Source organism: Ranitomeya imitator, chromosome 8 (genome assembly GCF_032444005.1).
Source record: "Ranitomeya imitator isolate aRanImi1 chromosome 8, aRanImi1.pri, whole genome shotgun sequence".
Taxonomy (NCBI): domain Eukaryota; kingdom Metazoa; phylum Chordata; class Amphibia; order Anura; family Dendrobatidae; genus Ranitomeya; species Ranitomeya imitator.
Window position 1 is genome coordinate 42,387,360 of NC_091289.1, and position 17,678 is coordinate 42,405,037.

Here is a 17,678-nt window from a genome sequence, read left to right on the forward strand (position 1 = left end):
ACCATCATAGTGCAAAGTTTTAACTCATTAACAAGCATGATACTCCTTTTATTGGCGGTAGTTAAGGGTACTTATTCCTCAGTGCCGTTTTTAACGGCGCTGAGAAATAAGTGTATAGCTTTGGAAAATCTCCAGGGTCTCGGTTAAATGGAGGAATGTGGTTTTGCGCACCTAAAGGGGTGCAGTTTTTAAAATGGTGTCACTTTTGGATATTTTAAATCATATTGACCTTCAAAAGTGACTTCAAATGTGAAATGGTCCCTAAAAAAATGGTTTTGTAAGTTTTGTTGGAAAAATGAGAAATCGCTGGTCAACTTTTAACCCTTAAAACATCCTAACAAAAAAATAATGTTTCCAAAATTGTGCTGATGTAAAGTTGACGTGTGGGAAATGTTATTTATTAACTATTTTGTGTGACGTGACTCTTTGATTTAAGGGCACAAATAAAAAATTAGAAAATTTCAAAATTTTCAAACTTTTTGCCAAATTTCCGGTATTCCATAAATAAACACAAGTCATATCGAAGAAATTTTACCACTAACATGAAGTACAATATGTCATGAAAAAACAGTCTCAGAATCAGTGGGATCCGTTGAAGCGTTCCAGAGCTATAACCTCATAAAGTGATCAGAATTGTAAAAATTGGCTCGTCATTAAGGTCAAAATTGGATTGTTCGCTAAGGGGTTAATGGCCCATCATGATGGGTCATTAAAACTACTTTTTTGCACCATGGTGGTGTGCTGCTTCCATTTTTTCTATATCTATATGTGTAGCTAGACACTAAGAGTATCTATCCCTCATCCATGGATATGTCTAGGCCACAGGGATATCGCCTTCATCATGACAGTAATGTTAATTACGTGCATCATCCAATGACTTTTGAAGGTTGAAAGATCACCATAGAGAAAACTCTCTGCAACAATCACTATTCTGTAGTAGAAGAGTCCTGGTTTCTGGGTTCTTGCTATCTCTTTTTTACCTTGAAGACCTTTTACTTACAGAGAGGCAACAAGCTTTATAGTTATACAAACTTATGTGAGGAAATACGCCTGATGGTTTCAACAGTCTTACACGAGTCAGTAGATTAAATTGACCAGAGGCGACAATGCAATGACATCTGTGACCACCTGCTGACACCATCAGCCCACCACACACTTACTGTGTTGCTCACCACCCCTCTCATAACCATCTCTTTATGGAAGCACTATCTTTCATCAGACCCTTTTATGTTACCCTCTCTTAGTCTACCTTTTCAGGGCCTCCTCACAACCAGCTTCCACAGCCTGTGATGTGACCATCTTCTTTCATGCTTCTTAAGATGCTACAGATGGAGATGGCAGGCTGAGCTGATCCAAGTTGACCCAATACCCAGCGATCTCATTTGCAGCCTGTTGCACATTTAATCTTGAGGATGTAGTTGAGAACCTTATACAAATATTGTCAGTACCTCATACTGTTGACCTGCAAAATTTTGCGTAAAGAGTTTCTTCCACCTGTCAACAGTACTTTGCTGGTGATACACAGCACAATACAGCATAGGATAAAATTACATGACATAGCAGCAAGGTGATAAATATTGTAATTACATAACTTAGGTAACAAGAGGGAAGCGGGTCACTTTTAGACATTTTTACGAGCAGACTTATTTGCAGCACATGCTGAACAGCACACTGAACTCTTTTTCAGGACTTTGATTAAATCTGCATTCCAGATGTTAATTATAATGCCCTTGGCCAGATTGGCATTTGCAGGCACAACCCTGTTAAAAGAACTGGCAGCTGTGACCAAATGATGCCTTTTGGCCAAGCGGGCATGCAATTTGCATTAGGCATACTTTTCAACAATTCCGCACAGTGTTAGTTATCTTCTTTCCATTCCACAAAGGTTGGGAAGTTATTCTTCTCCCTCTTTGATTAAGAGAAGCATCTAGGAGATGTAGAAATGAACGTTACTTTCCCTATTAGTACTACCAACTCATTCTGATTCGTCTCTAGCTCACAGAAGAAGAATAACAGAAGATCGGTGCCAAATGAGAGCATGACCTTATTCATTACTGGGTGGTTTTGAGTGCAATAAAAAGTCATAAAAAGCAATGCAATGATTGATTCCGATTCAAACACTTTTAAATATTTTTATTGAAAAACATTTTTAATAACATAACACTTGTATAACGGAATAATAGTCATATTTGTATATTTCTAGACACAACATAAAATAAATGATTCGTCACAAGGATGCTTCAGGTTCATGTTCGTACTAAAATAAAATATTCAAGGTTCTATCTTAGCTTAACCTAATCGATTAACAACAATAAAGGTTAAGAGAATGGCTAAGCACAGTCATCCAGGTCCCTGTCAATTATCCAGGTTTAAACATAAAACCTAAGAAAAGAAATCCAGGTCAACGATGTGAATAGAGTTGAGCAAATATGTTCGGATTCGTTCGCCAAATCTGAATTTGTCATATTCGTGCCATATTGGCACCCTATTCATGCCGAATTTATGTTTGGTGATTTGTTCCGAACATATTCGGTCATTTATACTCCCATTGACTCTAATGACGTTCAGCTGTGTTCGGCGAATATTGTAAAAGCAATAATTGCTGTCGATAGTAATCGGAACTAAATTTTGAAAAATTTTCTCAACTCTAGTTGTGAAGTTCCAGTGCGGTTCGGAGCATGGATAGCGTTTATGTCTGGATGCAGTAGTACTAATGAAGAAAGGATGAATCCAGTTTAGTCATGGATCAATCCATGATTAAGTGTACTATGAGCCACTGAAATGCACAGATGTTATCAGCACGAAGGTTTGATGTATGTCATCCGTTTTTATACTTACACACAGAATAAAGACGATTGCTTGCTCGTGGAGCTGGGTTCATCCTTTCTTCATTAAACTGAAAACACATGCGCGGGAAATGACAGATGGAAAGTGGTCTTTAACGCTGTAAAAATGGATATGGAATGGATTTATAATTAAGACAATCCACTTAAGGTACTGGTTAATTTATCATTAGCCATAAACCATACCTATTTGTTCTTCACCAAATTTAAGGCTTGACATTCACATTAGATGGCTGTCAACTGAACGATACCTCGGTTGATTGTTCATCCATCAGGCATCTATAGTAGGAAAAAGATGAAATGTTGACCTGTCACTATTGTTGGTCAGTAAGTGGAGCAGGTCAAGAGTTACAAATATTTGGGGGTCCATTTGGACAGCAAACTGGACTAGAGGTGCCACATGGAAAGGATTTGCAAGAAGGGGGTGAGCAAATTGTACTTGTTCATGTTCTACCAGTCCTTAGTGGCAAGTGCCACCTTTTCAACAATCATATGTGGGGTATGTAGTGTGCGGGTGTCTGATACTAGTAAGCTAAATAAGTTTATCAAGAATGCAGACTCGACTGTTGGCCGCCATCTTGCCACTTTTGAGGAGGTACTGGAGGAGAGAATTCAGAAGAAGTGTTTGGCGATAATGAGCAATAACACACACCCATTACATGAGCTGTTCATGAGAAAGAGGAGCACATTCAGTGACCGTCTAACCGTACAAAGGTGTAAGAAGGAAAGATACAGGAAATAGTTTGTGCCGACTGGTATGGGAATGTACGACAACTACCTAAGTGTGAAATTCTCCAAGTGACTGGTGTAATATTGGCGTCCTAAAGGTATATCACACTGACTGGTCATGAATAGGAATCTATAAGATTATACCTGAAAAATTCTACTTTTATGTTGTCATTCATGTCTATGTTCTGCTGCTGTGATACTGTAATTTCCCCCAGGATCAATAAAGTGTATCATATCTTGGACGCTCTCTCCCATACACAGGAGTGGTCAGCCAAGCGAGTGCTCTATAGAAATCTGCTGATTTTATGTCGGCTGGCAGCTAAACTCTGGGAGAGCAATGTGATCATCAGTCTGAAATTGGACATGCAATTGATATCTCACCTGACCATCAGTCGGCTGTCACCTCCATACACATTAGACTGTCAGCCAAACCCTTTAATATCGGCAAGTTCAGCCGACATTTGCCTAAAAGTGAGGGCCTTAAGTGAGATTCCCAACTTGTAGCTACAAGGTCTAGTTCTTTTGTCTGCCAAGAAAATATTAGGCTCATGTTGGTTCCTCTAGGGCAGTGTTCCCCAACTCTGGTCCTCAAGAGCCACCAACACGTCATGTTTTTAGGATTTCCTTAGTATTGCACAGGTGATTGAATGCTTGTCTGTTCAGGTGATGCAATTCTCATCTGTGCAATACTAAGGAAATCCTGAAAACATGACCTGTTGGTGGCTCTTGAGGACCAGAGTTGAGGAACACTGCTCTAGGGTATGTGCAGACGACGTCTTCTTCAGACGGATTCCGTCAGGAACCCACCACGTCAAAACGACTTGTCATGCAGATGTTCCATCTTTTTGAGCTTCTTTTAACGGCTTCAGGCTTTCAAAGTTGGGAAACTGCTAGAAGAAGTGACCTAACCATTCTTTAGTTGGCTTCTGCTCCATCTTATATATGAAAAAAAATTCTGAAAAAAACATAAAAAATACGTCAGAAATGGCTCTTCAGATGAAACACTGCCAGCATCTAAAAGACACTATAAGCACATACCCTTAGGAATCTCTGGAATTGGAGACAATGTTCCCGATTTTAATTTTAGATTAACTCCAGTGATTGGCCATAATAGATCATATAAACAAATCAAGTATCTTTGAATATTTGGGAATTCTGACCAGATGTGTTGCATAGTCCCTTTACGACCACTCGAACACAATGGACAAAATGTTGGATACATGTCCAATTGCACACACTTTTTTCTTGAATGCTCAGGAAATCCCAGCAGGAAGAGATAAAAGTATGAAAAGTTGTACGTGTCTATTACAATATAATAGTTTAAAATGTGATATAAAAGGTGATTATACAGCTAAAGGTCAGGACTGCAGTTTTGTTGCTTGGAGCTTTTTCCACCCGTCTCACCTCTTCTCCACAGTAATAATCCTCTCATTAATCTTTATGCAATGGGTGGTGATGATCCTGGATTTCTTTTGCTGTTCCTGTGGAAAAAAGTTACAAACATATTGCTCATGTGGTGATGTAAAAGATCTAAAAAAAAATACGTTATTAGGAAAGGAAATTATTTAGTTGAAAAAAAAGATACAAGAAAATACAAATATTGAATGTGAAGTTCATGTCAGTCACATACAAGACCAAAATCATAACATTAAAACATAAATATATAATACAAAAATTAGAAATAAATACATTTTCAAGAATATAAATGCTCACCTTTTGATAGTCAGGTATAACCTGTTCGTACATGCCGTACTTGGACCTGAGCATTCTTCTTGTAGCAATGCTGCACTATAGCTCAAATACTTCATCTCTGCAACACATATATGCCAGAAAGAACTCTTACCACATAATAAAAGGTAAATGTCTGTATGTCTGTAAGGTATATACTAACTGGATATTTAGTCCTCAGGGCAAGAGGTTCTTCTACACCACTCCTGAAGCTCTGCGCTTATCTTGGGGTGACTCAACATGGAAGTATGGAAGCTACTCCCCAAAAGTAATTCCTTTATTCAATTAAAAACATTAAAAGGGCATATAAAGTTATTTTTTTTGGTCACTTGTCAAAAAAACTGATAATATTGTCAAGCCAAAATGTGAAAAAACATTATTCTCAATTCAGCAATGCTGGAGATTTTCTTGCCGGTCATGATGAGGGTAGATGTGTTGATGTGTTGGAGTCAGACGCTACTAATTCATTAAGAGATGCCTTCGCGTGAGTTTCCACATATCTTATTCCAGTCCCTGACTGAAGTAAGAATTCTGGCTTAAGTAACAACATAGCTCATCATGAAATAGACAAGCTGTGGCTAAACGTCCCGCCGTGCACCGTCCTGCCCCAGTTCCGCACATTTTGGCAGAGCTGGGAGTAACTGGTGTGAAAGCAACAAAATTCACAACATTTTTTGTGAGACAGAAGACGTAGTAGGGGTACGAGCCAAAGAGCTAAAGAGTTAAAGCCAGACGGGAAACGTAGTAACAGAGACGGAAAGCTGGAAGCAGGGTTCAGAATTCAAGCCGAGTCATACACTGTAGGAAACCACCAAACACACACTAAGTCAGGGATAGGGAACGGGTCAGACACAAACACGGGTAGTCAGAGGCAGAAGGATCACTAGGGTATACGGGTCAGCTGCTCAAGCCAGAGACTGGAACTATCACTGACAAATGCTGCAGAGAGTGGGCACCAATAAATAGCCACCCACAAACCAAACAGAGGCAGGAAAGGTTACCCCCACCATAACCAGGCCGGAGAAAGAAAAGCAAGAAGCAAACCCCAACCTGGATCATGACACAGACATTATGTGTGACAATGTCTTCAAGAAAGCTTATTGCTTGGCATGACCCCGCGGTCACCTTACCACCACCGCAGTTGTCGCCGCACCACCAAGTGATGTGTTGAGCTGGTGCAACCCCCAACCTATCCTTCCCTATTACCATTACCCTATACAGTAGACTGTAAGCATGCAAGGGCAGGGTCCTCTCCCCCTCTGTACCACTCTGTCACTGCTATTTTGTTCATTGTAATATATATTTGTATTTTATGTGTAAACTCTTTTTACATGTACAGCACCATGTGGTCTAAAAATAAATGAAAGAATGAGAATGAGAATAAATAATATCAGACCAGTGCATAGTTCCATTTCTCAGAAGTTGCTACTATAAGTATGAACTATTTCCACTTTTTTACTGCAGTTGCCATTATCATATTATTAATGGACTATGTTTCCAAAAATATATCTATGGCTAATTTATTATTAACAACATCTCTTTCATTAAAAGGAAGACCTATGAACACTAAATGTTTGAGTTTACATTACATCAGTCCTCACATTACAACAAGAAGTGTTAAACAGTCTTCAACTTCTTTTTAGTTGAAGATGATAATTGCCCTTATTTACTCCTGAGGAAGCCATCTTCCTGTGAAACTTTATGTTTTAACCACAAATGTTTCTGCGACCCTGATTCCAGGGATGTGTCACTTACTCTGAGGCTTGCTACAATTTTGAAACACATTGAGTGTTCCTCAAAGCTCTTAGTCTTATATTTTTGATGCAATAATCTGTGAATAATCTTTTATAGCTCCTACTCTCATGTTTTGGATTTTTCCAAGAGTGATTTTCCAGAGCTTTCTGTTTCATATTTACCTATTGCTTTGCATTTGGGATGGTGCAATAATATGTTTTGTATCTTTTGTATCAATGTAGTATTTGTTACCATACATGATTGCTAGACACTCCTTACCTCCTAATTTTTATCTACCTCCTTCACCGTCCAGTGTATTTATTCCTGGTGACCCAGGTAGCCTCTGTTGACATCTTTAGGGAAAGGAGGGTCAGCCATCGGGAGCGGGGGCGCAGATTTACATCCTCTTTGGCTGATTATATACCCTTTTTCTTCCCCCATCCCATACAGGGTGATATAGGGATAGAAGGGTCAGCCGTCGGTGAGCGGGGGCGTCAGTGCGCATGTCCTAGGGTGCCAACCTCTGCTGTAAGGCAAGATCAGTCTAGTAATCGGATAGGTTCAGACACCTCCTGGGTTCTATCTTCTTTTTTAATGGTGATAGTGGTCACCTTTTTAAATCACTAACTTCACGATAAGTCAAGCCTTTAATAAAGGTTATATATTAATAAGTACAGAATTTGATCGTGAACTACCTCTTTAACCCCATCAACACCCTGAGATTGCAATTGCGTGGTACTGATGTTTGCCATAGCAATCCAAGGCCAAGTAATGGCATTAAAGTGTACCAGCTATAGTGGCCTGTTCAGATGTTAGCAACATTTTAAGGGTAAAAAATATAATTTTTCATTCCTGTCATTCCATTTGCATTAATTCCTGAAACGGTTAACAAGCTACCTGACAGCACTTTTAAAGATGCTGAGGGGAGCGTGAAAATAAATAGGTCCTTAACAAAAAATACGTTTCTTAAATGTTCTTGAAAAAGTGAAAAACTGTTGCAAAATTTGTAAACCTTCTAACATTCCTAACTAAATGAAAGAACATCTGGCAAATGGCGCTTATGTAGACATAAGGTACATGTTATTTATTAACTATATTGAGTCATCTGATAATCTGGATTGAAGGTACAAACATTCAAAGTTTGGAAACACATCAACCTAAATTCACCACTTTTGTAAAGTACTAGATGGTGGCCCGATTCTAACGCATCAGGTAATCTAGAATATGCATGTCCACGTAGTATATAGCACAGCCACATAGTATATTGCCCAATCACGTAGTATATTGCCCAGTCACATAGTATATTGCCCAGCGACGTAGTATATTGCCCAGCCACGTAGTCTATTGCCCAGCCACGTAGTATATTGCCCAGCCACATAGTATATTGCCCAGCGACGTAGTATATTGCCCAGCTACGTAGTATATTGCCCAGCCACGTAGTATATTGCCCAGCCACGTAGTATATTGCCCAGTCACGTAGTATATTGCCCAGCCATGTAGTATATTGCCCAGTCACATAGTATATTGCCCAGTCACGTAGTATATTGCCCAATCATGTAGTATATTGCCCAGTCACATAGTATATTGCCCAGCGACGTAGTATATTGCCCAGCTACGTAGTATATTGCCGAGCCACGTAGTATATTGCCCAGCCACGTAGTATATTGCCCAGCGACGTAGTATATTGCCCAGCTACGTAGTATATTGCCCAGCCACGTAGTATATTGCCCAGCCACGTAGTATATTGCCCAGCGACGTAGTATATTGCCCAGCGACGTAGTATATTGCCCAGCGACGTAGTATATTGCCCAGCGACGTAGTATATTGCCCAGCGACGTAGTATATTGCCCAGCCACGTAGTATATTGCCCAGCCACGTAGTATATTGCCCAGCCACGTAGTATATTGCCCAGCGACGTAGTATATTGCCCAGTCACGTAGTATATTAGCCAGTCATGTAGGTATATAACACTGCCCACGCAGTATTTAGCAGTGTGGGCACCATATCCCTGTTAAAATAAATAATTAAAATAAAAAATAGTTATATACTCACCTCTGGGTTCCAGCGAAGCTGTGTGATGCGGCCGCCATCTTCCGTTCCCAGGATGCATTGCAAAATTACCCAGATGACTTAGCGGTCTCGCGAGACCGCTAAGTCTTCTGGGTAAGTTCGCAATGCATCTCTTGGAACGGAAGATGGCGGCCGTCGCGAGCGCATCGTCCGACGACGGAAGGTGAGAATAGCAGGTTTTTTGTTTTTTCTAAATTATTTTTAACATTACATCTTTTTACTATTGATGCTGCATAGGCATCAATAGTAAAAACTTGGTCACACAGGGTTAATAGCAGCGGTTACGGAGTGCGTTACCCGTGGCATAACGTGGTCCATTACCGCTGCCATTAACCCTGTGTGAGCGGTGACCGGAGGGGAGTATGGAGCGGGCGCTGACTGCGGGGAGTATGGAGCAGGCTCCGGGGACACTGAATGCGGGGAGTATGGAGCGGGCGCCGGGACACTGACTGCGGGGAGTATGGAGCGGGCACCAGGGACACTTACTGTGGGGAGTATGGAGCGGGCGCCGGGGACACTGACTGCGGGGAGTATGGAACGGCCATTTTCTTCCGGTCTGTGCCCGTCGCTGATTGGTCGTGGCCGTTTTGACGTGACCAATCAGCGACTTGGATTTCCAGGACAGACAGAGGCCGCGACCAATGAATATCCATGACAGACAGACAGAAAGACAGACCGAAAGACAGACAGACAGACTGAAGTGACCCTTAGACAATTATATAGTAGATAACATGCCACAAGAAAAACTATCTCAAAATCATTGGGATATGTTGCAATATTCCAGAGTTATTGCCACATAAAACGAGACATGTCAGATTTGAAAAAATTTGCTTGATCTCCAAGGGGTACTATAATCCTTTAATGAAGCAGTGTATGTCCTGATGGCACAAGTGAGGCCCTGCATGATATTACTGACATGGGCAAGGAATGCACTATGACTGTGGACACTATATGCACAATTTATGTAGATATTGTATGTGCAAATGTTATCATATTTTCTGTATATAACAGAAAAGCACTTTTTATATAGAATAAAAAAGCAAAACATAATATTGACGGTACTTAAAAATCTAGTTTTAACTACTTCTGGACTGCCCATAGACTTTGTATGTCTGGACAGTCCACATTTTACCCTGCACTGACATTCTAAAATGTCAATGCAGTGAAAGAAGCTAGTACGAGATCGTGCAGCTGGGGGGTGGGGAGTTGGATGTCAGATGAAGCCAGAACCCAGCACTTGTGTATTCAGATTTGGAAGAGATTTAGTAACACTTACCTTGCTTCCTCCTCCGGACCCAGTGAGCATGTGTTCACTGGGTATAGGAAAGGAACAGGAGCTTCTGCTCTGCAGGCAGGACATTGAAATTCCCCTGTAACTGGGTCAATAGACCAGCCCCAGTTACAAGGAAAAGTTTTCTTCCTACAGAAAGAGGAACAAAATTTAAAATTTTGTTAGTGGTCCTTTCTGGTCGTAAAAAAAAAAGTAAAAATTTAAAAATGTATACACATTTCCAATTTTCTTTACATTTTCCCCTCATATCAGCAAAATAAATGACATAAAATTAAGCTACATGCATCACGATAAAAAAGAGGCAAAAATTATGTGAAAATACGAATAAGAAAATTTTAATTAAAAGTGCATGTACGAAAAGCCCCCAAATGTGCCTGACCAGGAAGGCTGGAAAGTGACCTCGTCATGAACTGATTAATTGACACTAGGTCTATTAATCTGCAGTACAAAAAAAGTTTTGGGCTTATTTTACAAAGAAAGATGTCCTTTTTGTTCCAGAAACTACAATTTGAAAAAAAATCCTGCCATTTCCCCATCACATATAACACACGATTGCATGAGTGCCACAACACTAACTCTGGAGATTACTTTACTAAGTAGGATTTTGCAATAGGATCAATGAACTCAGTACTTGTGTATAGCTGCAGAACAAAACAATCAGAATAAGATTAGTGTTTGCGCATCCCCTAATTGAATATACCTCTGGAATTCATACTCACATATCATCCTATAAGGGAAGAGTGATTTCAGAATCAATATAAATGTCTCTAGCATTGACCTTTCTATTCCTGAACAGTTTATATAGAGCACTTAATTTAAGCTTTGATTTCTTCCCCAAGGTCACATAACTTTATAATAATTTAGTATATTATTGGTCACAGAGGCGTAGCTAGAGCTTTTGCCGCCCGGGGCTGTTCCCGAGTTTGGCGCCCCCCCCCCCCCCCGGCTCAATACACACAAAGGTTACCAAAAACGGTTTTCCTGTTTTGTAGAACTTAAACTGGGCCTAATGGTGTCACCCCCACATGCCACACCTGTGACTTAATACCACCACACCATGACCAGGCCACATAGTGACCGAATAATACTACATACAAGGGACAAATACCACAACACCATTTCCAGACCACATATTACCACCACATAGTGACTGAATACTACAATACTGATCAGTAATAAAAAAAAAAACCACAATACTATCACCATAAGTGCCAGTATTCACAGGAGATCTGTACTTAGTATGCAGTGTCTGTGTAGAGGTAATACAGAGATCACTGGTGACATTATACACAGGACCTCTATATAGTATACAGTGTATAGTGTCAGTGTATAGGTAACACTGACTCACCAGTGACGTCTCTAGGTGAAGTCCTTCATCTTTCATCCAGCACAGACCGCCATCATTCCTTCCAGCCAGGACTCGTTTCTGCAGGAAATAACACAGTTATCTCGAGCTCCGCTTGCAGAACACATTACTTAATTTTTCACTTCTACATTACATCACATGAAGAAAAAAAGGTGATATAGTGTCACTCTGCACAGTAACAGGACCGCCCCCCCATTTAAAACAGTATACTCAAAAAATAAAATAAATACATCACTGCAGTAATAATATCCCTTAATTAGCCCCTATGGTAATAATATTCCCCACCCTGGCCCCGTTTCTCATTCCTGGCTCCAGCCATATGTTCTCGCATCCTGCCCTCATGAGTATCCATTCTACCCCATATGATCTCCACATCCTGCCCCACCAGCCTCCATCGTATCCGTCCTGCCCCATGATCCAATCCTGCCCCGTGTCTCCAATCATGCCCCGTATCTACATTCTGCCCATGCCTCAAGTCCTGCCCCCAGTGTGTCCAGCATATTACCCCCATGTTGTCCAGCAATCTGCCCCAGTGTGTCCAGCATATTACCCCCATGTTGTCCAGCAATCTGCCCCAGTGTGTCCAGCATATTACCCCCAGTGTGTCCAGCAATCTGCCCCAGTATGTCCAGCACTGCCCCCAGTGTGTCCAGCAATCTGCCCCAGTGTCCAGCCTTTCCCCAGTGTGTCCAGCAGTCTGCCCCAGTGTGTCCAGCATATTACCCCCAGTGTCCAGCATTGCCCCAGTGTGTCCAGCATATTACCCCCAGTGTGTCCAGCAATCTGCCCCAGTGTCCAGCATTGCCCCAGTGTGTCCAGAAGTCTGCCCCAGGGTCTCCAGCATTGCCTCAATGTGTCCAGAAATCTGCCCCAGGGTCTCCAGTATTGCCCCAGTGTGTCCAGCAATCTGCCCCATGGTCTCCTGTATTGCCCCAGTGTGTCCAGCATTCTGCCCCATGGTCTCCAGTATTGCCCCGGTGTATCCAGCAATCTGCCCCATGGTCTCCTGTATTGCCCCAGTGTGTCCAGCATTCTGCCCCATGGTCTCCAGTATTGCCCCGGTGTGTCCAGCAATCTGCCCCATGGTCTCCAGTATTGCCCCAGTATGTCCAGAAGTCTGCCCAGGGTCTCCAGCATTGCCTCAATGTGTCCTGAAATCTGCCCCATGGTCTCCAGTATTCAGTGTGTCCAGCAATCTGCCCCATAGTCTCCTGTATTGCCCCAGTGTGTCCAGCATTCTGCCCCATGGTCTCCAGTATTTCCCCAGTGTGTCCAGCATTCTGCCCCATGGTCTCCAGTATTGCCCCAGTGTGTCCAGCAATCTGCCCCATGGTCTCCTGTATTGCCCCAGTGTGTCCAGCATTCTGCCACATGGTCTCCTGTATTGCCCCAGTGTGTCCAGCATTCTGCCCCATGGTCTCCAGTATTGCCCCAGTGTGTCCAGCAATCTGCCCCATGGTCTCCTGTATTGCCCCAGTGTGTCCAGCAATCTGCCCCATGGTCTCCTGTATTGCCCCAGTGTGTCCAGCATTCTGCCACATGGTCTCCTGTATTGCCCCAGTGTGTCCAGCAATCTGCCCCATGGTCTCCAGTATTGCCCCAGTGTGTCCAGCAATCTGCCCCATAGTCTCCTGTATTGCCCCAGTGTGTCCAGCAATCTGCCCCATGGTCTCATGTATTGCCCCAGTGTGTCCAGCAATCTGCCCCATGGTCTCATGTATTGCCCCAGTGTGTCCAGCAATCTGCCCCATGGTCTCCAGTATTGCCCCAGTGTGTCCAGCATTGCCCCAGCCCCAGACAGTCAGACATAAAGAAAAAAAAAAGTAAAATCCTCACCTCTCCCGTTCCTAGCGCAGGTCCGGTGCAGTCAGCGTCTCTCCGGCTCTGCGACGCTCAGGACAGAGAGGCAGAGCGGCGCGCACAGTAGTGACGTCATCGCGCCCTCTGCTCTGAGACGTCGCAGAGTCAGAGGACGCTGCAGCTGCCGGCGCCGCAGGAACCAGGAGAGGTGAGTATAGAGCGGGGGGCGGGGTCCGGTTCCGGTGGTGGGGGGAGCTGGCCCTGGTCGTGGCGGCGGACGGCGCCGCCCGTAGATTTAAAGGGGCGTCTTTTTTTTTTTTTTTTTTTCTTCTCCTGCAGCGCCGGCCGCCCCCCGCATTGTGCCGCCCGGGGCGGACCGCCCCCCCCCCCGCACCCCCCTTCCTACGCCACTGATTGGTCAATAGTGAGTCAAATTCCAATGAGCAGGATTGAGCCAGTCATAGTGGTACAATGACTTACAAAGTGAATATTATGGATATAAACATTCAAGGAGCCAATATATAAACCAATATACTGTATAAACCAATAAATACAGCTGGCTTCAGAAGTATTTGGACAGTGACACAAGTTTTGGCATTTTAGCTGTTTACAAAAACATATTCAAGATACAGTAATGTAATTAATACGGGCTTAAAGTGCAGGTAAAAGGTCTGGAGCTGATTCCAGGTTTGGCATTTGCGTTTGGAAACTGTTGCTGTGAACCCACAACATGTAGTCAAAGAAGCTCTCAATGGAAGAGGAAGAAACCATCATTAGGACGGAAAAAGAAGAAATGCATCAGAGAAATAGCAGAAATGTTAGGAGCGGCCAAAACAATAGCTTGGTACATTCTGCAAAGAAAAAGAGCTTGTGCACTCAAAAAGGCTTGGACATCCATGGAAGACAATAATGGTAGATGATCACAGAATCCTTGCCATCATTAAGAAAAAAAACTTTCACAACATTCACCCAAGTGAAGAACATTTTCCAGGAAGTAGGTGTTTCAGTGTCTAATTCTACTGAAAGAGAAAACTTCATGAGAGCAAATGCAGAGAGTTAACCACAAGGTGCAAACCATTAATTAGCATTAAAAATAGAAAGTCCAGATTAGACTTCGCAAAAAAAAAGAAAAGCATTCTTTGGACAAATTGAACAAAGATCAACCTGTACCAGAATGATGTAAAGAAGAAAGTATGGAGAAGGCTTAGAACAGCTCATGATCCAAAGCATACCAGATCCTCTACAAAATATGATAGAGGCAGTGTGATGGTATGGGCATGCATGGCTCCCAATGGCACCGGGTCACTAGTGGTTTTTGATGATGGAACTGAAGACAGAAGCAGCCGGATTAATTCTGAAATGCACAGGGCGATACTTTCTCCCCAGTTTCAGCAAAATGCAGTAAGGTTGATTGGACGGCGCTTCACAGTACAGAGGGGCAATGTCCCAAAACTTACTACAAAAGTAACTCAGGAGTTTTTAAGGCAAAGAAGTGGAATATTCTGTAATGACTGAGTTAATCACCAGATCTCAACCCCATCGAGCAGCATTTCACATGATTAAGAGAAAACTTACGGCAGAAAGACCCACAAACAAGCAACAACTGAAGTCACTGCAGAAAAGGCCTGGTAAAGGATCACAAAGGAGGAAACCCATCATTTTTGATATCCATGGCTTCCAAACTTCAGACAGTCATTGCCTACAAAGGATTCTCTGCAAAACATTAAAAATGATCATTTTATTTATGGTAGCGTTAATTTCTCCAATTACTTTTGAGCCCTTGAAATGCGAAAAATGGTTGCAATTCCTAAACGTTACCCAGTATAATTTTGTCCAAACTCTTTAAGTAAACCTGAAAGTTGATTAATTTTAAATAAAAAATATAATCATTTTATTATTGTATTATTAACGTTGTTACTTATGACTGTTGTGTTTGAAACTGTTAAACTGTAAAGCGCTGTGGAATATGTTGGTGCTATATAAATAAAGATTTATTATTATTATTACTATTATTATTATTATTCCGAGCTCAAACCATGAATATTCGGTCACTGTCCAAATATTTCTGGCCCTACTGTATAACTAAATAATACATTTACTTACAATAAAATATTTTAATTGAATTTGTAGACTATTCCAATTTGGGTATTTTAAAGATACTGCTGTTAGGTGTCGAGATCCCGCCTCTACACAGGGGGAATCGCGAACCATCTCCGCTGCGGTCTCCCATTCTTCTCCAGCCGCAGTGGAGTCTGCTCAGCGGAGACATCGGTCACAAAGTCAGCACCTTCACATGACCAAATTACCCATGAGTTTGAGCACTAACCCATCACTGACTTCCTCACTGGGTTAACTATTCACTGCTTGCACGTTCTCTGACAAAAACCATTCTCTTCAGCTTTGCACAAGCCCTATCATGCCTTCCAACCTCTGGTCCACCAATTCAAAGAGCCAAAGCCTTCAGTTAGAGCCTATGAGTCAGAACCTGCACTCTCTGTCTAAGGCTCTGTCAGTGGGCAACCCCATGTTTTCACTACACAGCAACGTGGGGCAAAAACTCTGGGCTCTGTGTATTTCCTGGAATTTGAGGTACAGTCCAGAGAACTTAAGGGTTACTTATATCTCTTTTGCGTTTGCTCCCAGCTGATTAACCCTGGGTGGGGCTTCTGACTATTTAAGTTCCACATTGCCAGTTATTAAGTTCAGCGTAACAGGTACACATCCCTGCTCTCTGCTCTTTTTGTGCTATTTTGATCATCCTGTTCTCTGTCTTCAGCTTGCATTTTGGCCGCCCGCTTGTTTTCTGACTCTGTCCCTGTCTTGACCTCTTGGTCCCTTCTTACCACCAGCAGCCTACTCTGTGGCTCCACACCATAGGCACCTTTGTAAGTCCAGATCCTTGTAGAGGTGTTAAAGAGTGAAGGCCAGGGCAACCCCAGGGATGTAGTAGATAGAGTGGCTTGCACTAAGTCTGTCTTTAGAAGCCTTCTTAAAGGGAACCTGTCATCTGAATTTGGCGGGACTGGTTTTGGGTCATATGGGCGGAGTTTTCGGGTGTTTGATTCACCCTTTCCTTACCTGCTGGCTGCATGCTGGCTGCAATATTGGATTGAAGGTCATTCTCTGTCCTACATAGTACACGCCTGCACAAGGCAAGATTGCTTTGCGCAGGCATGTACTATGGAGGACAGAGAATGAACTTCAATCCAATATTGCAGCCAGCATGCAGTCAGCGGGTAAGGAAAGGGTGAATCAAACACCCAAAACCTCCGCCCATATGACCCAAAACCAGTCCCGCCAAATTCAGGTGACAGAGTCCCTTTAAGCTCTACAAGCTGCCATGCTGCCATGCCAGGATACCCTTGATAACAAACATGCTCACACTAGTTTATGCAGATGCAACAGCACAGACAATGATGAGACAGTGGTACTTAAACCAAAAGCTATTTATTTGATTAACACAATTAAAGGGGTGCCTTTGGCACAATATCAGGAGATAATGCAAACAGTAAAGGTACCGTTACACTAAACGACTTACCAACGATCACGACCAGCTATACGACCTGGCCGTGATAATTGGTAAGTCGTGTGGTCGCTGGGGAGCTGTCACACAGACAGCTCTCTCCAGCGACCAACGATCAGGGGAACGACTTCGGCATCATTGAAACTGTCTTCAACGATGCCGAAGTCCCCGGGTAACCAGGGTAAACATCGGGTTACTAAGTGCAGGGCCGCGTTTAGTAACCCGATATTTACCCTGGTTACCATTGTAAAAGTAAAAAAAAAAAAAACACTACATACTCACATTCTGATGTCTGTCACGTCCCCTGCCGGCGTCCACAGGGTTAAAACTGCTTTCAGCAGGAGCGCTGCTAATGCACACGCTGCTGCCGAGAGTTTCCCTGCACTGACTGTGTCAGCGCCGGCCATAAAGCAGAGCACAGCGGTGATGTCACCATTGTGCTCTGCTTTACGGCCGGCGCTGACACAGTGGACGCTGGGGGACGTGACAGACATCAGAATGTGAATATGTAGTGTTTTTTTTTTAACTTTTACAATGGTAACCAGGATAAATATCGGGTTACTAAGCGCGGCCCTGCGCTTAGTAACCCGATAT